Below are 12,760 nucleotides of genomic sequence, written 5' to 3' on the forward strand. Positions count from 1 at the left end.
TAAACGGATTAAATGTAAACACACAAAAATCAGAAATCTTAATCCTACAAGACCTGCAAAAAAATAAAGATCCCATTGGAAAAAAAAAGTTCACGTGGAAAATGAACGATGAAAAAATTGAGCAAAAAAAACAATCTCTGTATTTGGGCATGCTGCTCAGCTCAAGCATAAACGATGCTCCATGGGTGGGAAAAGTCAAGTCAAAATGCAAACAATTGACAGCGCAGGCTTGCATTATTAACTCAAAATTCGGGAAACACTCACTAACACCTGTCTTAACATTTTATAAGACAAAAGTTATACCGGCCCTGATCCACGGAGCTGAATGTGCCTTCGGATGTCCAGCAGAACTATGGGCCTCCCTGGAGCATTCCTTCTGGTCAAAAGTCTTGTGCCTACCGCCTGGTGTACCAACTGCTTGCATAAGACATGAGCTGAGTCTTCTGTCTATTAATGGAAGGATAACGTGGAACACTTTAAATGAATTCTGTAAAGCATCTGCTAAAAAGCCGAGCATTCAATACAACATTCTAAAACCCTCGGCTACAGAGCATGGTAATTCTGTGTTCTCAACGTGGCTCCAACGCTGCGAAAAAATCCTTAGCGATATAGGAGCGGACAGAAATCTACTGCAGGAAAACCCGAACAAGGTTAAATCCTTGTTATGGATCCAAGATTGGATTGATACGGGTGACACATGCAAAAAACACAGAATCATGAAGCTGATGCCAAACAGTGAGAGAAATTTGAACAAAACTCAGCCATATCTACACAAATTTCCAGACAGAAAACGCAGAACATTATTCATGAAATATCGTCTCAACCAATTTGCAACCAGAGAAAATCTAAACATACAGAATGACAAGAATCAAATCTCTACAACGTGCCGACTCTGTGGGAAAGATACTGAAACGCTAAAACATCTGACGTTGGCATGCAGCGGTCTAACACAGGAACGCACAAAGCACTTTGGAAGATTCATAAGGGCAAAGCCTTCATTGTCCGCCGAAGAATGGTGGATACGACTTTCCCAAGATGCAGATCGTAGCTTAACAATTGAACTAACCTTCTTTGTAGAATCAATGATGGAGAAGTTACTAAAGGCCGAAATTAACTCGGAATTACAACAGCCGAAGCCATCAGAGACGGGTGAACAACCAGCTTAAGTGGGTGAATCATTCTCCCCCTAAAAACACCTAGCCTTGAAGCTCTAGCGATCGTAAAATTAACTCAAAACACTGTATCGCCAAATTCATGTCAAATGAGAGACTTACAGATAGGATCATCCTCCTTGAGGGTCTCCTAGTCCGGTGGTTGCTCCTAAGCTATGTTTACACACTCTTCTTGTGGGCTGTCTAGGCTGATGGCCCTTTATAGTCTTCCAATCTACATCGTGTTCGTACTTTTTTAAAGGTTTGTAACAAACCATATAAAAAATAAAAAAAAAAAAAAAAAAAAAATGCCATGCCACAGTAAGAAATCATGTCCCAACTGGCTGCTCCAATGTAGACCAGTACAACCATGTAATCCATCTCATCATGTTGACTTTACCCTTAATGCAAGTAAACAATGACATGCAAAAGTAACAAAATATAGACAGACTGACTGCACCAATGTAAACGAGTCTAGCCATGTAATACGCCTTATCATGTTTGCTTTACCATTTATGCATATTACAGAATGCCATGCCACCATACAAAAGTATATCCAGACTCTCTGCAACAATGCAGACCAGTCTAGCAATGTAGTAACACTTATCATGTTTGCTTTATCATTATTTCTCAGTTAATGTAATGTCATACCACAGTTAAAATGAAACATGTCCTGACTAGCTGCACAAATATAGGCCACTATTGCCACATAAATAACACTCAACATGTTTGCTTTACTCTTTATTCCCAGTGAAAATGCCATTCCACTATAGGAAAGTATATCCAGAATGGCTCCAACAATGCAGTCTTGTCTAGCCATGTAGCAATACTAATTATGTTTGCTTTTACCATTGATTCGCACTAAGGAATGCCATGCCACAGGAGAAAGACATTTCCAGACTATCTTCACCTATGTAGGCCAGTCTATTCATGTAATAACATTTTCATGTTTGCTTCACCCTTGATTCACAGAAAAACATGTCATACCAAAAGCAGCCACAGCCGTTCCTCTGCCCTAAAATTAGAGGTCATCTCCCCTTTAGGCATGCAAGGACATACCTTCATACGTCACACAGACTCTCAGTCACACATATTCAGAACACCCCTTGCAAACACACAAACATACACATATACACATGCAGACAAATTCATACTTGGGCATTGAGACACATAGATACAAACACACAAATATACACATAAATAACTACTTGATTTACCTGCTCACACCATCAGCACACCACTGTATCACACAAGTACCTCTTCTCTTATGTGAGGCAGACTGACTGATGGGAGATAACTTACTTCTCTCCTGTTAGTCAGTATGGTGCTGCCATGCACATAAGATGTGCAAACATTTGAGGTGACAGGGCCAGACTTCCTATACCCCACTCGCCTCTCTTTATTGTGCTCTACATTTTTTGTGTGTAGCCCAAAAATAACATAGCTGGGGACACACCTCTGGTGAGAGGGAGGCCACCACCCCCCACCCACCCACAGTATCGCGCCCTAAGCAAACAAGACACTTTGCTCGATTGTGGGCCTGGCAGCCTGCTTTTGGGTCAGAGATGATGTACATTTAGATTACCAATCTAAATATACATTACAATGTTAATCAAAATGTACTGTCGGAATTGAAACAATGTTATGCCTCCCATCGCAACAATTGTATGTGTATTGGCCTACGCCAAGTTGTCTAAACATCATATGCGAACAAACTCCACGGCAAGGTCTTGACCTTAGAGAAAGTAATGTAAATCGCCATCTTGGATTAAGCCGCCATTTTAGGTTCTCTTGTTATATGGAAGTCACCCTGAACATCAAAATGGAGGCCGAATGACATTCTGAGTAAAATTCTGGCCGTTGTGACCGCCGTACACATGAATAATTAATATGCCTGCAGGCCACTTGTCGGGGTCGTGAACTGAGACCTTGTCCTACTGTTGACCTATGTGTAAATGTACAACTATATCAGCGAAACTAATCAAAATGCATATATTATAGGATTGACCTGGCAAAGAACCCATAGGCCGACTCCTAGAATGGTTAACCCGCGAGAGGGTTGGCCAAGGGCTGGATAAAGCGTATAAAAGACCTAAATATTCCAATGTACGGTCTCTAACTAATGCATCGGACCTTCGTTGAAGTTTGTTACGTTACTCTGAGAGCCGAATAGCTATCCGTTTGTCAATTGACTTTGGTAACTGTTGTAGCTTTTAAATAAAGCACTTGTATGTTCTTTGTAACCTGTGTTGGTGTGTTTATTTTGGGCTTCCCGGCCTCATATTATTTTTATGTTTTCACAGTTGGCGCCCGAATAGGGACCCTCAAGATTGATGCCAGATCATTGAAGGTTGATGCAGACTATCGAACCGGGATCGGACGGTGTGATACTGCAGGCCCGACCGAACGAGACGCGATACCTCGGCAGCGCTGCACGATCCGATCCTTGGACGATAGTCATGTGGTCTGACATGGCATCTTGACGAGGGTCCATTTTTGAGGCGGGCAGATTTGTCGAAACCACCAAACACAAGGTAAAATTCGTTAGGTAAGTTCTTTGGTAAACCGTACGGTCCTCCTTAGGTTTGGTCAGGTGCAGTCGTGACCCGGCTCTTAATTTAACCCTGACAATTTGAATTTGGCGTATTGTATCTGCAGACACAATTATTGACCAGGTAACACCAATTTTTTGTGAAATGCCTGGGAAATTGTCTAGCTGCTTTAGGGCCCTGTTCCGCAGCGATCGACAATCTTTGGAATTTAGCCACCCGGCACCACAGGAGGGGTCGCCGGCATGTACTATGTACTGTAAGTATGGCATTGGAAGTATAGTATTTAATGATATTTGGCACAGACAAACCAGACATGCCTCCGAATTTCAGTGGCCAATCAATGGTAGTTTCGACATCCCCCGCATTCAATACCTAGAATCGGTCTTGCTAAAAAAGAAGGCCAGACCTGCAGCATTTGATGTTTTGCAGAATTGGAAAAAAGAAGCGTTGCAGCAGCTTAAAAGTAGGGATAAACATGCACACCGTCATAAAACAAATGCTGAAAAGGCGTTGTTATATGATAAGGAAAAACATTCGGAGTCAGTAAAACATATCGATAGGGCTTTCTCCCTAGGTATCCAGAAAATGTATCCCTCTAAAGATTTCCATGTTTCCGAAGAATTTATTGAAAAATTGTTAAATGAACGCAGGCCTGGTGCCTCTGCGCCACCTCTGTATGATCCTGTCCCAGGTGCTCTGCCCATTCCTGCTGTTGTTCCTGCCGTTATTCCTGTTCCCACTGTACAATCTATTCCCGTTAATCCTCTAGTTGTTGTTCCTCCACCTATCCCGCCACCCCTTCCTCTTGCGCCGATAGTTGCACCCTCATTGAATTTGCCCATATCTCTGCTCCCGAGTGGTTCTGTATTGACTAACGTTGATCGGGGTGCGGGGTCAAAGATTGTCACTCGAAATACTGTTTCTGCAGACAAGAAACAGGAATTATTTGCATGTGCTAAGCACTGTATGGAGAAAGGTGATCAAGTCAACGTTTTTTCCACATTATCAAATATGGACAATTTTCCCGAGAAAAATGTTTTTATGGAAGGGTTGGGGACTCATTTATGTGTAATGTGGGGTAGATTACATAATTCGGTACTCCCACAAGGGGTGAGGGATCTAAATACTTTAGCACTTTCGAGGGACACAGAGGAGAAAGTACATGGTCATGTTGAGAGATTGTTTGAGTATAGGAGGGACTTTGAGAAATCACGAGATGAGGATGATGAAGACAACGGTATGTATGTGCAGAAACGGTTCCTTCCGTGTTGTAGATCGGCACCTGAGGAAGTACGAATTTGTACCAAAGATGCGATTTGATGGATCTCGGATTCATCGATGCCGCCAGATGAAGTATATGACACGTATAGTCAGTATACAGTAGAAATGCAGAAGAAGGTGATTCAGGTAATGGTACAGTACCTGCAGGAAGAATGTGTAAGGAAGAAGGTTAGTTGTCCTATAGAGTTATTGAAAATTTGTAAAAGGGCTTTTTCACCCACCACTTCTTCGACTGCCTTAGCGCTCGACCTGGCTCTGTTGCTTGGTAAGCGGTCGGAGTTACCTATATCTCAGTTACCTATGACAGAGGTTCCTCCGACATTTGTCCCAAAGGTTGAGATTCCCGCTAACGCTGGGACTGGTGCACCCGCTGTGCATATCCCTGCGCATTATGTATCGCAATTTGTTCACGTCCCGTTTTCACGACAGGAAGTGAACACTATTAGACAATCAATTCCCGATATCAGGAAAAACCCGACAGGGTTTTACAAAGAGATAGAGTCCGTTTTGCAGTCCTCTGTGTTCACCCTAAGTGATATTGACTTGCTATTCCCTGTACTCCTGCCCGTAGATTTATGGAAGCAGGTTCGAACAATAGACGATGTGCCAGGATTAGGAGATACGTGGGCTAACATGATTAGGTTTGATGGGGAAAGACCAGCTGGTGAGAAACCACCTCAGGTAATACTTACTTTGCCTGATAGAATTGTCGCAAAATTAAAAACTATAATTCCAGAGAAAAGAATTATTTGGGACAAGCTTACGGCCTGTGTTCAAGGAAAAATTGAAGGTGCCACCGAATTCTTTAATAGATTCTAACAAGTATTCTCTGACTTCAGTGGACAGGACTTGGGCACAGAGTCTGGGAAAAGGTTGTTTGTGGACAAATTTGTACGTGGATTGTTGGCCGACATCCAGTCACAGATTATGTCCTCTGAGAGCGCTTGGCAGGCGAAATCCCAATCTGAAGTTTTGCACATGGCTCAGTATTATGAGAACCGTGTTAATAATGAAAAAGTGAAAATAGAGAAGAGGAAAGGAGATTTGAAGACTAAAGTATTGTTACAACAAATTGTTAGAAATCCCAGATGAGGTACGTCACAGACCAGAGGTCAGTATGTCCCAAAAGGAAACGCTCCTTTGGGTTCTGTGAATATTAATCAATGTGCCTATTGCCACCAGGAAGGTCATTGGCGAGCACAGTGCCCCGTCCTTCGACAAAGGTCAAACAATGCGTTTGGGAGTATGGGTAGACGACCTAGAGGTCGCCCTGGAGCAGGGGGCCCTGATAGAGGTCAGTTTTCGCAAGATCCTCAGCAACCTTTTTCACGGGAAAATCAGACTTCGAGTGTGGACACGAAAAACATATTTGATCACCCTTCTGCTGCCTACCTTTCTGAAGAGCTTCCTTCCGATGACATTTTGTTTCGTTAGGACTGCCCGAAGCAGGGTTTGGAACCTTCACCTATTCCCGTTAATCAGACAGGTCCCTACGTTGAATTGTTAGTAGGGAATAGGAAACATCAGTTTTTGATAGACACTGGAGCACAGAAGTGCTCCATTGATCATTCCCGGGTTCCAAACATTCCACTGTCAGGGCAAACAAATGTTTCTGTAGGGTTTTCTGGTATACCAATTGTTTGTCCGGTTTCTTCGCCGGTGTCTGTTTCTTTGGGTCCCTTTACGGACCATTGTCCCTTCCTTCTGACTTCGAATTGTGGAGAGAATTTGCTGGGGTTAAATCTGTTGAAGAAATTGAATGCAGTAATTCATTGTTCCTCTGATGGAGTACGACTGACGGTTTCACCACAGCAACTTCCCAATTCTCAGTTTTTGACTCGACCATTGCCTCCTGAGTTTAGTGTTGTTCCAGAATGTTTATGGGCGGTTGACGACAATGATGTCGGGGTGCTACAGATTGAGCCCGTTAAAATAGTTTTGAAGCATGGAGTTAAACTACCAGGCATTCCGCAATATAAAATGTCAGTTGAGGGCGAGCGTGCTTTGAAGTGCATTGTCACCGATTTTGTGCATCGAGGGGTGATTGAAGAGATTGCAGGTAGTTTATGTAACAGCCCGATTTTGCCTGTATACAAGAAAGGCGACAATGCAATCCCATACCGTTTCATAATTGATCTTCGTGCTATTAACAAAGTTGTTGCCCCACAATTTCCAATTGTGCCTGATGTAACAATGATACTAACAATGATCCCTGCTACAGCTATGCACTTTAGTGTTGTGGATCTAAAGAATGCTTTCTTTAGTATTCCTATACACAAGGAGAGTAGATATTTGTTCGCGTTCACCTTCGGGGGACGTTCATTCACATTTACTCGTGCACCTCAAGGGTATACTGAAAGTCCAAGCATTTATAGTAGAGCTTTGAAAGAGCAGCTTGATACCCTTGAATTGCCACCTACTTGTACACTGCTTCAGTATGTCGATGATTTGCTTTTGGCTGCAGATTCTGAAAGTGCTTGTAATGAAGGCCCTGTACTGTTGCTTGTTCATCTAGCTAAAAACGGTCATAAAGCTTCGCTCAAAAAATCTCAATATTGTTGTCAGGAGGTCGCCTGTTTAGGCTACCTCCTGTCAAAGGAGGGGAGAAGATTGACACCTGAAAGAATAAAACACATTTCTGGCATGTCTGTTCCAAATACACAGAAGGAAGTCAGAGCCTTAATAGGTATGGCTTCTTACTGTAGGTTGTGGATCCCGAACTTATCACTAGTGATAAAACCGATGTTGGCTTTGACAAAGAAGTGCATTTCTTTGCCGCTGCCATGGAAATCGGAACATCAACGATCATTTGAGCTTCTCAAAACTGCGTTATGCTCTGCACCGGTTCTGGGTACTCCAAATTATGACAAGGCCTTTGTGTTGTTTGTGCATGAATGTGATGGCTGTGCTTTGGCTGTGTTAACACAGGAACACTGAGGGAAGAATAGGCCGTGCGGCTATTACTCTTCCGCCCTTGATCCTGTCGCATGCGCTTTGCCAAGATGTTTGCGAGCTGTCACTGCTGCTGCCGTGTCTGTAAAACAGAGTGAGGGAATGGTCCTAGGCCATGATTTAATTTTGATGGTACCTCACATTGTAGATGTTCTATTGAATAAAACCCAAACGCAACACCTCACCTCTGCACGACTGACGAGGTATGAATTAATTCTGTTTGCCCCTCACATTCAAATTAAGAGGTGTTGTGTTCTTAATCCGGCTGAACTCCTACCTTTCCCGCAAAATACTGTTTGCGGTGACGAAGAATTACATGACTGCATGTATACCACTGAACAGGAAACGAAGGGCAGGATAGATCTTATAGATACTCCTTTGGGCAATGCAGAAGGGGAGCTGTTTTGTGATGGCTCCTGCTTCAAACTCCCAGATGGTACATCTACAGCTGCCTATGCAGTTACTACGTTGAGTACGGTTGTTAAAACTAAGAGAATTCCGCATAACTCCGTGCAGGCCGCAGAGATTATAGCGTTGACCCGAGCTTGTGAACTCTCCGAAGGGCATACAGTAAACATATATACTGATAGCCAGCACGCCTTTGGGGTGGCTCACAACTTTGGGAGGCTCTGGTCGGAAAGAGGGTTCCTAACCTCACATGGGACCAAGATCCAGCATGGTCCCCTGATAGTGCAATTGCTCTCGGCACTCTCACTCCCTAGGCAGTTAGCGATCATGAAATGTGCAGCACATCGTAAGGTCATAGATGATGTGGGAAAAGGGAACACTTTTGCTGACCAGATAGCCAGGCAAACGGCCACAGACCTTAGCGCAGACATGCATGCTCTAAGGGAAACAAGAGATGCCTATGTAATGGATGAGGGTATCGGGTCTGTGCGAGATATCCAGACTGATGCCACAATAGAAGAGTCTAAAAAGTGGGCCGAAGGAATGGGTAAACTGGATGACGATGGGTGTTGGGTGGATACATCTGAAGGAACATGGTTGCTTCCTGATTCATATGTGCTGGCAATGGTTACGATGGCACACGGTCCTACGCATGTGTGTTCTCAGCATATCACGAAAATGTTAGAACAAGTCTGGGTGAATAATAAAATTTCGAAGATTGCACAGCGACATGTTCAGAATTGTATGATTTGTTTACAGCACAATGTGGGGAAGGGGACAGTAACTCCAAGGGGAAGCTTTGGGCCCCCTTCTGTTCCCTTCGAGGTCATCCACTTTGATTTTATTGAGATGGAACGGTGTAACAATCTAAAATATGTTCTTGTGATTATTTGTGCTTTTAGTAAATGGGTCGAGGCTTTCCCCGTTAAAGATGCTACTGCCATGACCACTGCAAAGACTATGGTAAAAGAATTCTTTCTACGATTTGGGCTTCCAAGGGTAATTTGGTCAGACAATGGTCCCCATTTTGTTGCAGCAGTAATTTTGCAGATATGCACAGCGTTACAAATTGAAAAACGATTTCACTCAGCTAGACATCCTCAAAGTGCTGGGTTGGTAGAGAGACATAACGGCATCCTGAAGAATAAGCTTGCAAAAACATGTGCCGACACCAAACTGAAATGGCCAGATGCCTTGCCTATTGTATTGTTAGCCATGCGTACCACACCTCAAACTAAGACTGGGCTTTCTCAATTTGAGGTAGTGATGGGGAGACCTGCTAACATTTGGGGTCTTCCGAAGCCTAAAGCCCTGAGGGAGGTAGAAAATGTATTGCTTGTAGACTACTGTAACCAGTTGACTAAAAATCTGTATCTCATTTATCATCAGGTCCAATCAGCTTTACCTGTACGGTTTACGGGCCTAGGACACAATATTCAGCCTGGAAGTTGGGTCCTAGTGAAGGCCTACGAAAGGTCTTCCTGTCTCGCGCCTCGCTGGCGGGGACCCCACCAGGTACTGTTGTTCACCCAAACAGCACTGCGGGTGGCTGGAAAGAAGCATTGGATCCACGCGACGCATGTCAAGAAACTTCCTCACCCGACGCCACACGTTACAGAAGAAGCAGAACCCCTTGCTGACGCTACAATCTCTGATCCTGGAGTAGCAAACAGCGCTGTGAGTGCGTCAGAGAATTCCTCTGAGCCCGTGGAGCTTGGGGAACAGTCCATTTCGTCTCTGCACTCTTTGAAAAAGTCACTTCCGGAAAACACTGTTTCAAGTTCTGCGACTTCCGTCGCCTCCGATACGTCGCTTCCCTCAGGAAGTGACGTTACCTTGTTTCCGGATCAAACAGTTCTGGGTACCACCAGGTACGACCTTCGACGAAGAAAATAGAACTACGGCACGGGTCTTTTTTTCTGTGCATCTGAAAAGAAGAAGTGATTGAAAGTTTTCTCTTGTAAAAGAAAGTTCCTTTCGAACAAAAGGGAAAAAAAGGGATTCTGCTTGCTAGGGTTGGGAAGGACTAAGAAGTCACGCGACCGTAGTGTCGCCAGCAATGAACATTGGGGTCGTCGATTGAGAAACTACGATGCCTGCCACCTCCACCGCTGCTCCCCGCATTGGACTTGTAAATAAGGGGGTGACCAACTCGGGACAACGAACAATGTGCCTGGGCCCCGAAAACGTATTGCTGTGTTGTGTTAATAATAATTGGAATTTGTATAATTACTGCTGTGGGACTTTGGTACTTCGAAGAATTTTACCCTCTAAAACCCCTACTGCCAATTGAGATTGTACCTACTGCTTTGACTCCCTCTGTACACCTTCACACTCTGTCACCTAGAGACTCCCAGCATAGACGAAAGTACCATAATAACACTTTAATGATAATAATGAATTCGATGCATGCCATTTTTAATAAGAGTAATTGCTGGATTGGTACCCATTTACCGCAACATGGGAACAAGGGGCTAGGATGGTATATTCACCCTTTACCTTTAACGACTGCTTGCTATGCTTCTCTTAGAGCACTATTCTTTGGCCGTTGGAATGATAGCATCTCAGGGAACTTTGATGGAACTAATTTAAATGATTTTGAGAAACGTGAATTGACTCCCCTGGGATGCTCGCTTTTTGCAAATAGAAGTAAACCTAATGTCGCTTCTATAAGGCCATCTGATAAACTATCTCTTCCTTTTCAAACTCTAATTTCCTTTAAAATGGCTCCGATAGGCAATAAGGACGCCGTGCCTCCTTCCTACTCTATTAATCATAGCCCCGATTTAGTCCCCTTCTGTGTACAAAGAAATGGCACTCGACCAATGGGAGATTTTGAAGGTTGTGTGAACATTGTAAATTTCACCGGAGAGAACAGGCCTCTGTATGTAGGGGGGCCTGTTTATTTCGTTTGTGGTAATTCAGCATTTCCCTGGTTGCCCAAGGATTGGCAGGGAACCTGTTATTTAGGAATCCTGTTACCGGGGAAATTCATAGCTAGTACTTTGGAGGTTTCTAAGGCTCGCCCACGGCGGGACGAGAACGGAGATACCCCTGGGCAAGTATTGGGGGATATAGCAAAATCAGTTGTGCCATTTTGGGGACAGATAGCAAATTCTGAAAATATTAGGGGACTAGCAAGGGTACTGGAGAGAACCATCAACCGGACCACGGATATACTCTACAATATGACATTAGAACAAAAAGCAATAAGATTGGTAGCACTCCAAAATCGGATGGCATTAGAGGTCATACTGGCAGAACGTGGTGGAGTATGCAAATTAGTGGGGTCCGCTTGTTGTGTTTTCGTACCAGATTCCTCGCCGACAATTTTCAAAGCAATACAGAACTTGCACATCCTTAGTTCTGAAGTGCATGTTCCTGTGGGAGATTGGAATATTAGCGCCTGGTTCTGGGATTCTCTACGAGCCTGGGGTTGGAAGGTGCTTTCTGTTATCCTGGTTATTTTGGGAATCCTGCTATTCCTTTGTTGCTGTTTCCAATGTCTACCTAGTGTTTGTGCAATGCTAGGGGGATGCTGTGCTCAGGCAGTGAGCACAGTGGGGCACAAAATGTATGCTCCAGACACAGCATCTAAAGAGTTTGTGTTACAAGAGGTTCTGATGAACGACCTAGTGGCTATAGACATTGCAGATAACGATTCAGGATGTATGGACGACAATGCATGGAGTTATTTACAGAAGTATTAGAAATGATATTAGCGCTTGGCATAGGCCAAAAGGAGGGTTTGTCGGAATTGAAACAATGTTATGCCTTCTATCTCAACAATTGTATGTGTATTGGCCTACGCCAAGTTGTCTAAACATCATATGCGAACAAACTCCACGGCAAGGTCTTGACCTTAGAGAAAGTAATGTAAATCGCCATCTTGAATTAAGCCGCCATTTTAGGTTCTCTTGTTATATGGAAGTCACCCTGAACATCAAAATGGAGGCCGAATGACATTCTGAGTAAAATTCTGGCCGTTGTGACCTCCGTACACATGAATAATTAATATGCCTGCAGGCCACTTGTCGGGGTCGCGAACTGAGACCTTGTCCTACTGTTGACCTATGTGTAAATGTACAACTATATGAGCGAAACTAATCAAAATACATATATTATAGGATTGACCTGGCAAGGAACCCATAGGGCGACTCCTAGAATGGTTAACCCGCGAGAGGGTTGGCCAAGGGCTGGATAAAGCGTATAAAAGACCTAAATATTCCAATGTACGGTCTCTCTAACTAATGCATCGAACCTTTGTTGAAGTTCGTAACGTTACTCTGAGAGCCGAATAGCTATCCGTTTGTCAATTGACTTTGGTAACTGTTGTAGCTTTTAAATAAAGCACTTGTATGTTCTTTGTAACCTGTGTTGGTGTGTTTCTTTTGGGCTTCCCGGCCTCATATTATT

The sequence above is a fragment of the Ambystoma mexicanum genome, chromosome 4q (genome assembly GCF_040938575.1).
Source record: "Ambystoma mexicanum isolate Mex_15411 chromosome 4q, UKY_AmexF1_1, whole genome shotgun sequence".
In the NCBI taxonomy this organism is placed as follows: domain Eukaryota; kingdom Metazoa; phylum Chordata; class Amphibia; order Caudata; family Ambystomatidae; genus Ambystoma; species Ambystoma mexicanum.